The 19592-nt window shown below is 35.2% G+C and overlaps 1 protein-coding gene and 1 long non-coding RNA gene across 13 annotated transcripts in view; one reads left to right on the top strand and one right to left on the bottom strand.

Annotated features, from left to right (window-relative positions):
* The window catches only part of LOC107070441 (uncharacterized), a 61289-nt gene extending 51477 nt beyond the window's left edge, over positions 1–9812 (bottom strand). Inside the window, exon 1 of the long non-coding RNA XR_016176676.1 lies at positions 8326–9812. This is a non-coding gene — a long non-coding RNA (uncharacterized LOC107070441). The remainder of the gene's footprint in view (positions 1–8325) is intronic.
* Sox102F (transcription factor Sox102F) overlaps positions 1–19592 on the top strand; it is a 313951-nt gene that overhangs the window by 211151 nt on the left and 83208 nt on the right. The window lies entirely within an intron of this gene.

Raw genomic sequence — 19592 nt, 5'->3', positions numbered from 1 at the left:
ACCTTACAGTTTCTTTTCAGGTCTTTCATAAAAATTTCTGAAAACTAATTTTCCTCTTACACGTGGGTCGCGCACCAGGGTGGTACATACCACGTATATAAGAAGGAAAGAAACGGCCTTAGTCGTCGTCGTCGTCGTCGTCGTCGTCGCCGTTGGTTTCTACCCCCTTCCCGACATCCTCTTCTACACCCAACACCCTCTCTTTCTCTCTCTCTCTCTCTCTCTCTCTCTCTTTCTCTCATACACCCTTCAATGTTCGCCACCTTCGGTTCTCTTATATAGCCGTCACCTTTCCTTCTCTCTCATTCTCTCTTTCTCTTTCCATCGCAGCCATCGTTTCTTCGTACCTCCCCCTCCTTCTCCTCCTACTTCTTCTTCTTCTCAACCTCCTCTTCTTACTCCTACTCTTCTTCATCGTTTTCTCCCGTTTCATTCCCGCTACAGCACTTTTATACGAGGTGCTAATCTTCCAGACAAGCCCCCTACATCACCCTCCTATACCTCTTTCCCTACCATCCTTCTCACTCTTTTCTTCAACTAACGCCTTTTCTCTCTCTCTCTCTCTCTTTTTTTCTCTCTTACACCACCCTCTTCTCTTACCCCTTCCTTCTTTCTCTTTCTTTGCTTTCGTAGCAGCCTTACAAGCAATCTTTCTCTCTCTTTCTCTGTTTCTTTCTCTTTTTTCTTTCACAACCCTCTTTCTCATTCTCACCAAAGTCACTACTACCGGGATTATAATATAATATTGCGTTCTTCACGAGAGGGTGAAGAGAAAACTCGACTCTTGTTGCATCTTTGGCTTCGAACACGATGGATGATTACTACGATAACACCTCTCTCTCTCTCTCTCTCTCTCTCTCTCTCTCACACACACACAGTCTTATTTTCGGCCCTCTTTTATTTTCTTACGTTCTATCTAACACATTTTATTATGTCTTTACGTTTATTTCTTCTTCGTTTATTAACGTCAATTACGTTCGTATTATGATCCACACTGAGTCACGATAATTATTGGACCTCCTTTTTTTTATCTCCTTCTTTTTTATCCTCTTTATTCTGATTTGAATGAACCCTTCAGATAGTGTTTGTTATTTTTAATATTATATAGAATTAAATTTAATGTTTAAATTTAATACTTTAAATATCTTGGAACAAGAGATATATGATTTACAATTAGATCATTTTCATAATTATAGGGGTATAAATTATTTTATTTTATAAATATATATTATAATATAAATATAAATTGTATAAATTAATTAATATAGTAAATTGTATAAATTGTATAATAATATGTATAAATATAATAAAAAGAAATTGTGTGTGTGTGTGTGTGTAAAATTTGTAATATAAATATATACAAATTATTTGATTTATTATCGTAATCTTCTTTATTTTAGTAGTATTATTTTCTATTTTTTTTTTTGCATTATTCTTTATAAAAAAAAAAAACAAACACGTGTGTGACCTCGAAAAACGTACATAAAATATCCAATTATATTTGTAGATAATATTATAAATGATACGAGTATCATTTAAAGCAAAAAAAGAAAAGAAAAAAACCTTTAAAGGAAAATTGTCTTTCCTCGGAAAGCGTTACCAAGGGATAGTAGGAGAAGGAGGAGGAGAAGGAGGAGGAGGAGGAGGAGGTGGGGAAATCGATCGTTCGTTATAAATAGCTAAGTAGTCGAGTCAAGGAGAAGGAAGAAATTCGATGCAATTTCACGACATTTATTATCGGCCGTGTCGCATAACCGCCGACGACCCGTCACTACTCCCATGGGATCGTCTTTAACGGGATAGAGAGGACTGCCTATAGTAACGGGAACAATGTAGCCGCCTTCTGAATTATTCCCTTTGACTGCTCGATTTCGTTTTGCTTCGCTCGTTTCTACTATATATTTCTACTTAAAGAGTTTTCTCTTTCTCTTATTTTCATCGTCATTAATGGTCATTGGTTTTTCTTATTTTCTTTTATCTTTTTTTCTTTTTTTTCTTGTCTTTCTATATAAATAATAAATAAATAATATTATCTAATAAATAATATTAGGATGAATCACAAAAGTTCGTGCATTTTAATTTATAATTTATTTGTAATTCAAAATAATTTAATTATAACTCCAAAATAATTAAATTTTATAATTTATGTTATAATTAATTTAAATATATATTTAATTAAAATTAATATATTAAATATAATTATATATATATATAATATATTAATATAATAATATATAAATAGTATATAATATAAAATATATAATATATAATAATATTAAAATATAATATAATATAAAAAAAAATATCAATTTATAATTCCCAAATAAATTTTACAAATAAAAAGCAACACAATAAACTCACGAATTTTTGATTTCACTCCTTATACATACGTACGTATTAATATTCAGAATAATAAAAAAAAATTAATCAATTTTACATCGTACTTTTGTACGGTGATTTTTTGTATAAAGACGATTAAAAAAAAAAGAACCAATAAAAAAGTAAAAAGATTTTACGATAATAGAACGATTTCACTTTGTGCACCTTTGTACGGGGTTAACGTTGTACGTCAAATTTGTGCAAGCGATCTGAAAACGTGGCAATCGCGATGGCCACGGTGTGGTACTCCGTCATCCTTTAGCACAAAAAGGGCCTTTATTGGACGACATCGGATGTTATTATATTAGGTTCACACGTGATCCATCTCCCGAGGACAGGCGGACAATAACGCGATAACGTGTCTAACATTCGATCGAGAACACTGAGGCAGAAAATAAATAATAAAAAGTCAAAGAGAAAGAGAGAGAGAGAGAGAGAGAGAGACAGAGAAAGAGAAAAAGTATGAAACAAAATTCGGATATCGTTGACCTCTTATTTGTATCTTTAAAAAAGGGGGAGTTCCGATTTTCCAATGACTTTTTCCTTTCCCTCAAACGATCGAGAATAAAAAAGGAAAAAAAGAAAAGGTAGAAAAGAAAGACTGGTTTTCAAACACCATAAGACTAGGTGATAAAAGAGACAAGGGAGAAAAAAGTTATAGGGACGACACTGATTGAACCCACCTATCCAACAACTTTAAGATAAGCGTCTTATAAATAAAAGCGGAATGAGTATGCCAAAATTCGAATGACTAAGCTATTTTCGTGACTCTCGTGCAATCTCCCATCCTTCCCAATTGAACATAAATGATTTTGTCCTATCTCTCTCTCTCTCTCTTTCTCTCTGATTTTCTCTATGAGAAAATAGCTATACTTAATTCATTGTATCTATTTATACCTGGACACGAATTGAAGTTGCGCTTTTACTCGCTTGATCGTTTAATTTGGTTTGCACACTTTAATTGGGATTGATTAAGCCGAGGTATAATTATCGGGGATAGAATTGTTCATTGACTTGTAAAATGGGAATCCTATACGTTTGTAGGATTAATCAGAAATTAAATAAAATCTATATAATGACGTTGATATGCACAGTGGAAGGTGAGGTACGAAGGGGATGGAAGTAAAGTAATAAATTATTTATTATTATATTCGGATAATAACGTTTAAATATACCATCCGCGCGTTTATTTGTAATAAAAAAATGTCAACGTATTTTTAAAATCATTATCACAAAAATACTTTTTGCCAAGTATCGAAGAAACGTTCAATAAGTTTCCTTGTTAATTCTTGTTCGTACCTTTTGACAAGTCTGGAAGAAGCAACGTGAGTGGTGTTTCAAAGAATATTTCAAAAAAAAAAAAAAAAAAAAAAAGAAGAAAAATCTCAAATCCGTTAACAAGATCGTCAACGTAACATCGTCGTAGAAAAGTAAAATTCGACGAGCTCGTCGTTGGAAAAAAAAGGGCAGGGGGAACCTTTTTTTGTTCTTTTTTTTTTTTTAAAGGAAAGAGAGAACTACTTTGGCGCGTTATTCGAATACCTTGCTCGCGCAAGAACAGGGGTCGTGAAGGTTTTCGAACGTCGTGTCAGATTTTGGTACGACAGCAACGGGGTTGATGGTAGTGGTGGTAGTGGTGGTGGTGGTGGTGGTGATGGTTGTTGGTCGACGTAGACGATGGTTCTTGAATCGGGTTTCGGGCTTGTCGACGTGCTTCCCAGTGAAAGCGTTTATACGATATTTATTGAATGTTGCCACGGGCGTCGTGACAGTCCGTGAATGGGGAATAAACTCGGCTATGGTGCGAAGGGAACTAAAGGTGAGAGCAAACGACAGTGAGTGAGAGACTAAAAGAGAAAGAGAGAGAGAGAGAAATAGAGTCTATAGAAGAGCAAGAAAGAGAAAGAGAGAGAGAGAGAAGGAAGTTTGACAGCAAGCAAAGGCATAGCTTGGGCAAAACGCGAATAGGCGAATCAATCATCCCGCGACTCATTAGCCACGCTACTATAGTCTCCCTTACCCCTTAACACGTCTCACCATTCCCCATTCTCTTTCTCTTACTTGTTCTTTCTCTCCTTCTCTTCTCATCTCTTTCTCTCTCTTTCTTAATGTCTTATTATAGAATATCTTTAAGATATTCATTGGCCCACTGTATCTCTCTGAACATTCTTCCTTTTTCATTCATTTCATTTCAATATGAGAGATATTCGGTTGATAATGTTGTTGTTCTTTAACACCATAAAAATTCGTGTAGATTAATCGGTGATAAGAAAAAATTCGTTGATTAAAATTATTATGAGACTTTTGATCATCGTAAAAATAAAAAATAAAATAATATTATAGAAATAGGTATAGAAGAATCTTCCTTTTCTTTTGGTGCTGTATAAAAGGACAATAAAAAAAAGAGAATAGAGACGGTAGATAATAGACTATGTAAATGACATAACTCTGGTGTTTTAATGTTTTTTTTTCTTTTTTTTTTCATTGAACGAAACTCTCGCCCAGTGGTAGTGAATTAATGCGACATTAATTAAACGGGTAGAAGCAGTGACCTTCGCTCTTGTAATTAACTCGACGGATGGTGTATACTCCATGCATTTCGTAGTGTCGAGACGATGACGACGAATATACTCTCTCTCTCTTTCTCTCTTTGGTGTTAGTGATGGTGATGGTGAATCGGTTGGTGTCTCGATGTTGATCAGCCTCCCAAAAAAAGAAATAAAAAAACATAGAAAGAGAGAGAGAGAGAGAGAAAAAAAACAAGAAGAGGAAAAGAAACGAGTCGCGAGCAGGTGATTACACCTGCGTTACGTAACACCGTTCGTTAAGCTCGCACCGTTATTTCCCGGTCGTTTGATCGAACGAACCGTTTATCGCGAAACCGGTAACCCGTAATTTGATTCCACTGTTTCTTTCTTATCTATTTACTATCGTTGAATTTCTCTAAACCAATTGCAAATTCCCGTTTTTCTATGTCCTATTCATTGTTTCTAACTATATTATTTTGTCAGACCATAATCATAGAAAACATGACAAAATGTTAGTTGAAATGTAATAAGATCGATAATACATAACTGTAAAAGTATACATACATACATATATGTACAGTTAACATAGTAACAGTTAAATACATTAACTTTACAGTGTATTAACATATATTCTATATGTATACATTTATTTATAACTAATAAATATATAATTAATGTATAATATAAATATATAATATATATTAAATATATTATTACATATATTATATTATATATTATTATAATCTTCATTAATAGATGATGAAACTTAAGCGAATGATCGAACACGTAAATCTAGACGACTGCTCCTTTCGATGTTCATCCATGACACAGGGACCGGACCCATTAGCGAGAATATATCCAGTCTCCTAGGATTAGCAGGGTCGGACCGCGGTACTTGCCCTATCAACTCAAAGGACAAACATAACTACTTTAGTCTCGGCCGCAAACTCAAGGGTTAAGCGAGCCTCCGTTCCGCTTTACGCGAGCGAGCCCTCGTGTTCCCCTCAGGAACTTGTCGTCGTACAAACTACCCCACCCTTTTCTCCCTTTTCCCTACCTCTCTCACTCTCTCTCTTTCTCTTTCTATCTGTCTGTCTTTAACTTCAACTAACACGTCTTTCCAAAACGCACGTACACGAGACCCGGATTGATTCCAGCTGAATATTTCATACCGAGTCCAGGACCGAACTCGCTATACACCTCATCTCTCTTCTACCTCACTACCCCCCTCCCCTAAACCACCCTTTTCTCTCTCTCTCTCTCTCTCTCTAATACTCTCTTTCTCTTTTCCCCTTCCTACCCTCGTAGTTCATTAAGGTCATTATTCCGTGATGAATTTATCGTCCATCGGGTGCGTTCGAATCCCTCCCTACCTTCTACACCCCTACCCCTATCCACCCGATTCTACGACGTATGGACTTGCCAAACTTAATGAGCGATTACTCGCTGACGTGGACGACCTCCCTCCCACACGAGAATCGACGAGTGTTCCGAAAATCAATTTGCCGTCTTTCTTCTCTTCCCATCTTTATTCTCTTCTCATATCTTTCTGTATGTTTGTTTCTGTTTGAAAATACAAAAAAAAAAATGATAAGAAAAGCATATGTAACATGTTCGATCAACGTATTAAATGTTAAATGGTACGCATATTTTGTCGTTTTAAAAAGAAAATACATTTATATAATACAATTTTTCCGATTACTAGTTTATTTCCTATTTTATTTCAAATTGTCAAATAAATTTTCCTTCTGAATGAAATTCTAGAAGAAACAAAAAAATGTAACGAAAAAAAATTACAGACAATAATAAATTAATAATAAAAGAGATCGCACAAATGTAACTAACTTATTCCGCGTAAAAAAGAAAAGGTGCATTATTTTATTTTATTTTATTTATCTTTTTTGTTTAATTTTCAACGCGTTTAACCAATTTCGATTAAATCGTTTCGTTTTGGTATCTAATCGATAAACTAGCCACCGATAGCTGGGGCCATATATATATATATCTCTATCTACCTATCTATCTATCTATTTGAAGGTCCATCTATATCGAAATCATAATTATTAAGTAAATAGACAGAGAAAATGAGAAAAAGGGAAGGAGAGAGAGAAACAGACAGAGAACGAGAGATAGACAGACGAACAGACGGAAAGAGAAGGAGAGAATTGCTAGGTTAACACAGTATTAGTATCTCTATATATACATATGGCTTTATCAAAGTGTATATACATATATATATATACAATATATGCGTGTGCTAGGAACGCGACGGTAGCCAGGTCAGCACAGCGTGTAATCGCGATATATCCTATCTATGCATTATGCACGGTATCCTCTCATTGGCTCGCATCGCGCAGTCGATACGCCGCATTCAATCAGTATCTATAGCCGCAATACCCCCACCCCCACCCTCACCCATACCCCCTACCTACCTCCATTGCGTTTGTCGCGATCGATTAAGCGGAAATATTCGGCTTGAATGAGAGATTTGGATGTGCACGGATCGAGAGATGGGACCCACTCTATTCAATTCGGAAGAACGAGAGAGAGAGAGAGAGAGAGAGAGAGAGAGAGAGAGAAAAGAAATAGAGAAAGAGAAATGCGAAACGTGGGAGAGAGAGAGAGAGTAGAGAACCCTGGGGGATGAGGAACGGGGTGGTATGAGTTGAAAAAAAAGGATACATCGTGCAGTAGCAACACGCGTGTACGCCACGTATAAAGCCGAATAGCCGCGGAAAAAACATCTCCCTTTTCTCTCTCTCTCTCTCTCTCTCTCTCTCTCTCTCTTTCTATATGTGGATTTCTCTATATGTGTGTTGTGTCTATACATGTAATATATATAGATATATTTTTTCATTGTATTTTCGTGTCACGAATAGAGAGGAGAAAAGCATTCCGCGTATCATCGATTTTCGAAGCATGCTGCTAACGAGTTACCACAACCCCCCGATTATGTCGTCGTGCGAATTTCATTTGTTTTTTCGAATCAATCGATTGATGCTTATTCATACCTTGTTTGAGTATTACTATTATGAATATAATAATTATTATTATAATTAATAATATTAGTTGAAACTGATACGATATTTTTTCGGTTTATATTATTATCATTTTAATATAATTGTTCGTAATGAATTACATTGAGACTCTCTCATTTATGGTAAAATTTAGTTGTCGATAATATTGTTTTAAAAAAATATTATATTATACTTATATTTATATTGCAAAATAAATTACACGGAGGTTCGTCTATGAAAAAAAAAAAAGAATTTCTCGTTTGTTGGCTATTACCCGTTTATAGAACGAGAAAAAAAAGATATTTTTCGAGAAACCAATCGCGTGTTCGATTCTTTCAAAAAAAAAAGAAAAGAAGGAACTTTCTTGAATAATGTTTGCAAAAAACAGAATAACCACCTACCAACCAATGGGGGAGAAAGAAAAGCGGGAAAACTGTTTCTTCTTCTTCTTCTTCTTCTTCTTCTTCTTCTCGCAAACGCTTTTCTCGTAATTGCCTTTCGATTACTGTTGAGGAAATTGCCATTGGGTTTTTTTCCTCCCCCCTCTTTCTCTCTCCTTCTTTATTTCTTTCTCTTTGGAAGGCAAATTATTGGAGTTTCGGGACGTAGAAGGAAAATACTAAACCACCGACTATGACGACTACGACTACGACTACGACTACGACGCGTTCGCGAGAAGAGAAAACGCGAACTCGCAAGCTCGCTCGAGCTCGGAAATACCGTTGAATTTGTGGCGTACTCAATTTCAGAATGGCCAATCCGGTGAGAGGCCAATGGACGTGTTTCTTCTACGCTTCTACTCTCTCTCTCTCTCTCTTTCTATCTCTTTTCGATTTTCGTCGACGTTGCCACGAGCCAAATGACCGTGCCACCGCTTTTCCACCCCCCCCCTCTCTCTCTCTCTTTCTTCACTCTCTTAGTATTTCTCATTAACTTTTTATTTTAAAAGTACGAAAAGCCGTCTTCGCGAAGGAACTTTGCCTTCCCATCCTCTCTTTCTCTCTCTCTCTCTCTCTCTCTCTCTCTCTTGTTACGTGATTTTCTCTTTCCCTTTTTCCTTTCCCTTCTTCTTCTTCTTCTACTTCTACTTCTTCTACTTCTTCTTTCTTTCCTTCTTTCTTTCTTTCTTTCTTTCTTTCTTTAACCCCCTCCCCCTGTTTGGTAATCCTTTTGAAAAGGATACAAGAGACACACAACGTCATCGTCGTCGTCGTCCATGGTAAAGAATCTTCCAAGAACGCGAGGAAACAAACGCCCGTAGTAAAAGATCAAAGTACAAGGTTTCCCGGACTCATCGGACGACGCTGATTATTTTTATGACGTTAAGAAAGAGAACGAAGAAGATGCTGTGTCCGGGGGAGAGATGAGACGACCAACTACTACTCCTCCCCCTTTTCCCATTTTACTCCCACCCTCGCCTACCATTCCACCCTATTTTCCTGTCTTTCTTCTTCTTATTTATCACCGCTACCCTCCCTCTTCCTCCTCCTCCTCCTCCTCCTCCTTCCTTCTTTCTTTAACCATCCCCGTGTTTTCTTAAGATCTTTATGCCATCGACAGTGTTGAACAGCTTTGCCATCATCGTGACCGGAATATACCTTTTCCATCCATCTTTTATTTCCCACCCCCTTCTCTCCCTTTTTCTCTCTCTAATCTTTCTTTTCCTTTATTACTTGGTTATACGATGATAGCGATGATGGTGATGGTGATTGTGGTGGTAGTCTTCGTTGGATTAAGATAGAATCGTCGATGTAGTGGTAGACGCATTCAAGGGGATGGAGATGGATAGATTTATACTTTGGTTAATACGACAAAGTTGGGCTAGTTTCGTTTTTAGTGTCAGAAATTAAAGAAAACATATGTTTCTTTTTTTGATTTAACGTGGGAATGAACAATTCAGACAATTTACTTTTTTTTTGCTTTATTTAATCACCCGACTCGTACAATGAACAATTTTTTTATATATAAGAAGATTCTTTATGCATAAAAATTCAGTGTCACATTATTGGTTTCCAATAAACTTCGAAACTACTGAAACAATCTTGATGAAATTTGTTGTATTTTGTATGATTTTTTTCAATTTAGTACATAGGATAGTTTTTATCTCGATTAATTTTATTTTTTATCGCTAATTTAAGGATTTATTATTTAGATATTATCTTAGTCTCTAGATACACTAAGTTTTCGTTAGATGGTGCTGTATTACAATTCAATTATTTCGCTAAAACTAACCTTACTTTTTATATTTTTTCGAGTATTATTATTTTATGTATTCTATTCTAATTGTGATATTATTTTGTGTGTTGTTATAATTTACTAAATAGTTTAAAATGATATTAAATCAACATTTTATAACAAACTCACAGCAATGCGTGGACGGAGCATCCTAGTATATAAATATATTTAAATTTTTAAATTGAATAGACAATTTTTTTTCTCTTCAAGTCTCCTATAGATCAATACAGTTTTCTTTGTTTCTTAATTTAACGATTCTTTTTGTCCGAGTTGTTTTTTTTTCTTCTTATTTTTTTTTTTTTTCTTGTCGTTCATTGCAAAATAATAGATACTTTCAACTAATGCCGACAAAGAAGACGAATGCGTTCGAGAAATGAAATAAGAATTGAAAACGAAGAAAAATAAAAAAAACCTACGCGTGTATTATCATCGTGTGACCGCGTAACGGCAGCTTTAAAACCAATGGTGTTATTCTTAAGCAAATGAGACGCGTTGTGTCTCGTCACCCTTCGACTAGTAGCTTCTTGTCACTCGAGTAACGTGCACCGTAAACTCTTTGGAATAACATTACGTCTAGGATAAAATTCATTATTTTTTTCCTTCTTCTTCTTCTTCTTCTTCTTTTGGTTTTGAGTAAAGAAAAGAAAAGAAAAGAAGAGAAAAGAAAAGAGGTAGAAAAGAAAAGATAGAAGACACTAGGAAGATATTTTTTTTAAAAAAGATTTCTCTTTGTCCATACACGTGGAGAAGCCAAAGTAAAGACATTATCAGCGTAACTAAAGCGAAGTTGAAAGATTACACATCGTGACCGTGTAAAGATTAAAGAATAATTGTCTTCTATAACATTTCGGTTGGAACGTTGTTATGTAATAAGACGTTTCATAATTTTCTTTAGGAATTTTCAAAAGATATATATGTATATATATATATATATATATATATATATATATATATATATATATATATATGAAGAATGTGTAGGGGAAAAAATTTACACAAAAATAATATTTCTACGATAATAGAATATTTCTGCTGTATAGTTAAATTTATTATTTTTTTTATTTTTTTCTTCTTTTTTTCTTTTTAAGGTATTGACTATATCTTACCAATGGTTAGACATCATATTGGCTATAACCACTTTTTCAGACGCAAGCAAAAAGAAACAACTCTATGAATGATATTTCAAACTATTCTCGTAAATTCTTTTTCGCTCATAAAATAATACGATTTCTTATATTTTTTTTTTAGATTTTTATCGTATATAATCAATTTGGAATATACGAATATTTTTGATTTCTTCTATAAATTTTTTAAATGCAATCTATATTCTTCCTGCGTAAAATATTGAAAATTATGTTACAGACATGACTACAGATTATTCCTTTTAAATATATTTTATGTGCAATCGTCATTGTCGTCAATAAATATTTTACCCTTCAACTTGTATTAAATAAATTATCTTATTATACATATATAATAGTTTGTGATTTAAAAAATAATTTCGTGTGATTAATTTATCAATTAACTTAATGCATCAAAATTGCTTAAAAAATTATCTTATATACAATTAAACAAGTTTCTTTCATTCACTCCAATAAAAATATTGTTCATGTAATAAAAATCTAATCGATGATAAAACAATTATTTCAATTAAATAACTTAACTTCTAACGCGCGTAAGTATCATATTTAATAAAAAATAAAAAAAAAAGAAGAGAGATACGATAAAATCCAACGAGAAGACTAAACAAGCAACCCCATTTAAAACAAACATTACTCTTATTCATTCAATTCAATTTCTTTTCATTATATATAGAAGCATATATATTATAGTACTTTTTATACATTGTATACATATAATATATTGCTTGAAGTCGAAGAATATAAAAGTAGAATCTCCTAAAGTAAAAGAGGGGCCAAATGGTCCCTGTGTGGTTTTGAGCACTCGAAGAGATCACAGAGAGTCGATATGTATACAAGTTAGGACTGGTCGATGCCGTTCTTATATATACTAATTGCAAAATATATATATCGTACGCGTACCAACTCCCACGCACAATTTCGTTCCTTCTTCATGGACCCTCTTCAACAAGAGCCGCTTTGTAAGCTTCCTTCTATCCTTCTCTCTTTCTCTTTTTCTTCTTTCTTTGCCTTCTCCCATATCTCCGAACCACCCCCTAACCCCCTAACCCCCCCCTCCATATCTTCCTTCCTTCCCGATCATTCCCTCGACCCCCTTGTTTTATTTCTCTCGACGACGAAAGAAAAGGCACTCGCGTCAGAACTCTCCCTACGAATCACCCCCGACCTCCACCTCCCCCTTTCCATCATCCTTCTCTAACGTTAAAACCATGATCGAGTTTCTTCCTTTACACGCTATGGCGCTTTCAAATTTATTCTTTGCCAAAAAGAAATGTCGATGGATTATTGGTGGTTTAGAAAGAGAAATGATAGACAATCTTTTATATATTTATTTATTTATTTAATTATTTGATAATTATTTTCTGTAATTTTTTTAATATAAATTTTAAATAGATTAATATTATTGTTTTGTTATAATTTAATATATTTGTATATATATATATACGTGTAAGATATATGGTATTGAAATTTACTATTTTCTATAATTATATAAACGTTTTGTTTATCTTTAATTTGGATTTAAATTAAATAAATTTCTATATTTCTATATAAAAAATATTCTATATAATAAATTTTCCATTAAAATAATCTATTATCTAAAAAAAAAAAAATACGAATATTCCATAAAGAAGAATAATATAAAATAATTATTTTTTCAAATATATTTCAAACACTAATGAATACAAACAATCATCAATATAAAAATAAAATATAAAAATAATGTTTCTATTATTTAATTATTCAACCTATAGCGATAACAAGAAGTAAATAAATTAATCATAATTATCTAAAATATGCTAGTTCGATCGAGTTTGACGAGAATAGTGAAGGGAGAGAAAAAGGGATTTCGATGCTCGTTCGAGAGATCGCTTAATCGTGCATCGTATTCTTGAACGCATTCGAGAAAATGTAAAGAGAGAAAAAGAGTAAGAGAGAATGAAAGAGAAAAAGAGAGAGAAAAAGAGTGGTATGCACGGACGATAGTCAGCATAATTGAGCTTGGACAGTCGAGTGGATCGGGTGCTCTCTTGAAGCCTAGGCTCTCTTCGCTTGGCCACGCTCGGCCCCATTATTCGGCGATGCCGTTAATATGGACCACGTGTTTTGAATGACGATGCCAGGAAGGCACATACACTACACACACACATATATACACGCATACATACATATACATATCATCTCCCTTTCTCTGTCTCTTTCATTCTATTCGAAAAGGGGGGAAAACTACGTCGGAGTGTGTTGTGATTCGTAGTTAGAGAAGTGAGGACCGGACACCGAAATGCGTAAATTCCCTCATATTCGACCTTCGACACTCCTCTTCCTCTCCTTCCTCCTCAATTCCTTCAAAACGTTCTCCTCTATCCGAATATCCATGTTCTGATCTTCTTCTTCTTCTTCTTCTTCTTTCTCTTTCTCTTTCTCGGCTTTATTTTGAAAGGCAAAAGCATCACCTCCTCGATGAAGAAGATCTTTGCTCAGACCGATTCCGCGTCAAACAACAGTCTCATTGTACGATGATCCAAAGTCTATCTCTCTCTCTTTCTTTCTCTTTCTCTTCCTTTGAACGCAGACGCTTCTAATTCTGGCATATGTCTTTTCTTTTTATAATTCTTATTTCTTTTATTCTTCCTCTCACTCTCTGTGTATGTATATATATATTTCTCTTTTCTTACTGTTAAAAGATTATACAAGTATCATCTAAATAGATTCGTTATTAGTTTTATCGTTATTATATTAATTTAAAACACATTTTTCTTTTAATGTCATTATTATAACTAATATCATTCATAATTGCGTATATATTGGGTTGGTAACTAAGTTGCCATAAATAATTTTAAAAGGCCACCTTGACAAAATCCACAATTATTTACTTGTCAATCCAATATATATTTTTTAATAGAATATTTCGAATAAAGAAAGAAAAGGTTTGATATTTGTAAAATAATTGTTCGAATAATATTGTTTCGTATTTTTTCCTAGAGAAATAATAATAATAATAATAATAGTAATAATAATAATATTATTCTGTCGACGAGAGGATCATTTCGCGTCGAGACGACATTACGACATTAACTTGCCAATAATAATCGAAAGAGAGAAAGAAAGAGAAAGATAGAGAAGAATAAAAAAAGGGTCTTTGCACGTTCTCGTTGGACGAGAAAGGACGAACGAGGAGGAGAGACTCTCACCGTACTCCTGGGCTTTATCTACATCGGGAAAGTCGAAGACAGATGGGAAAAGGGAAAATCATTCCTATAGAAAGGTTAATAATAATAATCATAATAATTCTCTTCTCTTTTCACGACGTCTGTTCGGCACTGCCTTTTCATCGGAACATGAATGGGTCGAACGAGTTGAGCCACATCCTCCCCCACTCTACCTACCCACCCTTTTCTATCTCTTTCTATCTATCCCTTTCTCTCTCTCTCTCTCTCTCTATCTTTCCTTCAGAAGCAGCTCCCTTTTTCCCCAACCCTACGGTGCCGCTGCCTCCTCCACCTCCTCCTTCACCACCATTTCGACCCTCTTCCGCGCATCCTCCATCCTCCCCCACTTTCCCTCCCCGTTCACCTCGAGCCACGGTGTGCCAACGAGGAACACCCACCGGAGGAGAATCCTGGCCACGATTGTGCGATTCCTAGGATTCCACAAATGGGAATGAACGCGACCGTCTTACGATATTCCCCACCCACCTCCACCGCCCTTTTTCTCCTTCTTCTTCTTCTTCTTACCCTTTTTTCCTCCGTTCTTTCTTTTTCAACTTCCTTTTTACGTATGTAGATATGGTATAACTATAAATATATGTATTTGACTTGATTCGTTTCTTCCTTCGTTTGGTTATAAAGAATATTTGAAAAAAGCAATCTATTATTATTATTATTATTATTATTATTATTATTATTATTATTTTCAATATTCTCTCATTTCCAATGATTATTTTCGTTTTCTAAAAAATTTCAAATTATTCACTTTTCTAATGATCCTAACGTACAAGTAGAACCTATCTACCTATCTACCTACCTAGTACCACTACTAATACTACTTTTCGTTACCGATATACGATGATGGATTGATAAAGGTACTTGGAATCGTAATCCACGGATCGAGGCTTGATGTAAACAAAAAGATAAAGAAAATGGAAAAGAAAGAAAGAGAAAGAATTCTTTGGGTAAGCCGAAAAAAAATGTTCGAGAGAGAGAGTCTACGTATGTAGATGTGTAGTAATTTGTTTAGAAAGACCAAACGGTACCTATATATATCCCTTTTTAATAAATACGTACGAGCGAGAGAAATCGCTCGTTATAGCAAGCAAACGCGAACGAGAACACGCGCCCGCGCGCGTGGCGTAGCGTGTATAGTGAACGATGGCGGTAAGCAATACAGCAAGAGAGAGTAAATCGAAAAGAGGGAATCATCATGCCGAATAGAAAGGGACCTTCGTCAGGACGGAGCGAAAACCGTGGCCTGCTCTGCCCTACCCTGCCCTGCATTGCCCTGCCCTGCCTTGCCTTGCCTGCCCTGCCTGCCTGCCTGCCCATGCACGTGGCCCATCGATGCATACGCATGGAAAGAGAACACAAGTAAAGGAAAGAAAAAAAAAGAGATAGAGAAAGAGAAGAGGTCTCAAAAAGAGACATAAGAGGAAGAAGAGGAGGAGGAGGAGACGTAATAGAAGCAGGAAAGAGACACAGAGAAAGAGAAAAAGGAGGAGGAGGAGGAGGAGAGGATAGAGGAGCATAAAAAGACTCGCTGCTCCTCGAATTTGCTCTCAGAACGGTGTTCTTCCTACATACATATATAATATATATATATATATATACAAGAAACGACAACACATGACTAACGTATGTATGAACACATATGTATGTTGGTGTGGTCGTATCTCTTCAGTTCTCTTCACATACACACACATATATATATAGCACTATCTTCTTCTCATCTAACGAGTTAGTACGTATGCGCGCTCGCGTGCAGTATTATTCTTGTGTAGACGACTCACAAATACGCGTACAAAAGTAATACGTACAAACAAGTATGTTCACAGAAACGTCGGTACATTATATTGGAAAGAGATGAGAGAAAAAGATGCATATCTTCTTTCTCTCTGCTACCTATCTATATGTGTATCCCCCGGTAAGCTCGTTGGTACGTGCAGCATAACGTAATCCAATCAAATGCCAAAGTGGATCGCAACAAAAAAAAAAGAAGAAAAAACATAAAAAAGACGAGGGATAAATAAAAAAAGAAAAAAAGAAAAAACGGAAGAGGAAGAAAACGATGATCTCTTCTATCGCTGGCCCGTCGAATTTCAATATGGAGCCGGATATGCCTGGATAACTACCTATCCCACGTAGGAGGTGTATTCGTACGTGCGATATGAAAAGTACAAGCCCAACGATCGTATACGCGGGGAAAAGGGGGAGGGGGAGAGAGACGTTGCCTGCCCTCCCGTCGACGCTTGAATGCCAGCCCTTTCCCTCTCCCACTACTACCCCATCTCTCTCTTTCTCTTTCTATCACTCTTTTCTCGTCCTCCTCCTCCTTCTCCTCCTTTTTACCCACCAACGCCAGTTCCAAAGCCGATATAGTCGCCCTCTCGAATCGGTCTGCTCGTCCTCCAAGTACCACCCTTTCCCTTCCTCTTCTTCGTTCGCGTCTCGCTTGCTTCAATCCGTAACATCGATGCGAATAATGTTGCCAGGATTTATTATTCGCCCTTCGTATATATATATATATTTCTTTTTTTTTATTTTTATCTTTGATATATCCGTTAGAGATAGGAGATATGCTTTATATGCTTATATATACATACGTACAATACATAAGTAAATGTAACTTTGATTGGATTGAAATAACGAGACGAATCTTCTTTCTTCCGACATATGCAAATTTTGTATTACACGTGAGTTTATAAATATATATATATATATATATTGTGTGTGTATCTGATTATTTCAATGAATTTTATAAATTAACTCTTTTTATTCGTGTTATTATTTATAATTATCTTCACTTGTAAACTTTAACATATTATATATGAAATGATCAATTGTATATATTTACATTTTTAAATTTCGATTATGATTGATATAATAAGTTGTCTATTTTATTCATGTCAAAATGAGTTTTAACATTCGTGAGAAAAACAGTCGGATTATATAGACGTTTAAGTTCACGTTTAGATCTCGCATGTTGTAGATATTTATCTCGAACAAACGATAAAACGTATTTACACACATTACGCAAACGCGATCTGACTCGCTATGAAATAGCAGTTACAATAATCGGGGACAACGATCGAGAAAGGGTACCAATGAATACTAACAAAGACAGATAAAGTAATATAGAAAAAGAGAGAAACAATTCTAGGATCGATAATTCGAACGAAGTTAAATTCAAAGAGAAATCTTTTTCGTATTCATTAAGAAACATAACATAGCGGATTTAATTCGTTCAAATTTACGATCTTCCTTATCTTTATGATTATACGCAATTCTTAATAATGTAACTATGTTAATTATATCTTTTATTTCTCACGCGTCTGACTATGCTTATAATTTGCATCGTTATAAACCTTTGATACTTGTAAAACTTATTCTACTCTCTTATATTTCTCTCTTTTTGTCGAATCAACCATTTAAACTTAGCATTTAACGTTCATCGAGTTAATAATATTCGTGCATAGATTAAAAAAAAAAAAAGATTATTATTATTAATCGTATCTAGTTATATAAATATGAGAATCAATTAACATTTCGAGACGTCGAAGAAGTCATTCGATAAATCTGTCATGATTAGAGAAAAATTATACCAATTTCTTTGATTCATTATGATTAAAAAAAAATAATAAAGAAAAAAACATATACACGCATAAACAAATAGATTCGCAGTCAACTTTGGAGTAAAACTAATCAACGAGAGTATCCTCGTATCGTTGATTATTTCGCGTGAAAAAAGGGAGTTTGGAGAAGAGGGAGAGGATGGTTTAGAGGGAACGACAGCTTTGTGCTAAGAAAAGGGGGCAAAATATTCGCCTATTTAAAAGACCGATAACACTTCGAGATCGTGAAAACGTTTAAAGATTTTCTTTTACTAAAAAAGAAAAAGAAGAAAAGGGTTTGTGAAAGAGAAAGAAAGAAAGAAAGACTCAGTAGTTATATCTTTCAGGAATAACAGGAGGTGGTGGAGGAGGAGAAGAGTGAGGAGGGGTTGATGCGTTTTTGTCGACACGCCAATGTAAGAAGAAAACAGTTTCCCTCCTACTTTCTTATCTACCTCTTTCTCTCTCTCTCTCTCTCTCTCTCTGTCACCAACTGGGTTTTCTCTCCACGAGGTAGAGCATTTAAGAAGGGCTCACCCTTCCAAGCGTTCTCTTCTTTTCGTTCTTTCTTCCCTTTCTTCCCTTTCATCGTTGAGCCGACACCACCACCACTACCTTCGTTGACGTCGTCTTCGTTTTCGTCTTCGTATTCGTCGTTGCTTACAGAGAAACATAATAAGAAGAAAGAGAAGAGAATGTAATAGGTGGGGGGATGGGGGGAGGGAGAGTATCGCGCAAAGGGCGTAGGTTTCTCGGATGAGAAACGTGTTTGTCAATAGCCTGTTAATGCGCTAAGCCATTAATCATTGCGAGTGTTCGCTCCTGTCACCGCAAATCTAAACCATCCAACCAAGTCCCCGAACCCTCCTCTCACCTCCTAACCCAACCTCCCACCCAACCCCATATTCACCACCCTCTCCCACCACTCTTCGTCATTTCAGTTTCTCTCTTCTGTAACAGAAGAAGAGTAACACGGTACCGTTTTCTCTCCTGGCATCGTTGAGAGAAGAGAAAAGCTACGAACCAATGGAACACCGAAGAAATCGAGAGAGGGTGGGGGTGGGGTATAGGGGTGAAGGGAGGAAAGGGTGTCTATTTATTTACGTATTTATATACCTACACATTTATACTCGATCTATCTACATACGCATATGTAGTTATATATATATATAAATATATATATATATATGCATATATATGTATGTATACATTTGTATAAGTACTTCGAAATACGCAGGAGAAACGTGGACGAAGGTTTGACGACGTGTTTTCCTTCTAGATATGGATCTTTCGTCTCCCTTTTGAGACTCCTTTGAGGACGTTCATCGAATCGAACATAAATGCAATTACCGAAGGGATCGAACCCATACTAACTAAGCGACTACTACTACTATGACTATTACTACTACTACTACTACTACAACCACAACTCTTATTATATCGATGAGTCTTCGTTTTAATTCGCTCGGTA

This window comes from Polistes dominula, unplaced genomic scaffold, assembly GCF_049000335.1.
Source record: "Polistes dominula isolate Pdom_NZ unplaced genomic scaffold, Pdom_raw_medaka contig_28, whole genome shotgun sequence".
NCBI lineage: Eukaryota > Metazoa > Arthropoda > Insecta > Hymenoptera > Vespidae > Polistes > Polistes dominula.
This window is presented reverse-complemented; position numbering and strand designations above follow the sequence as displayed.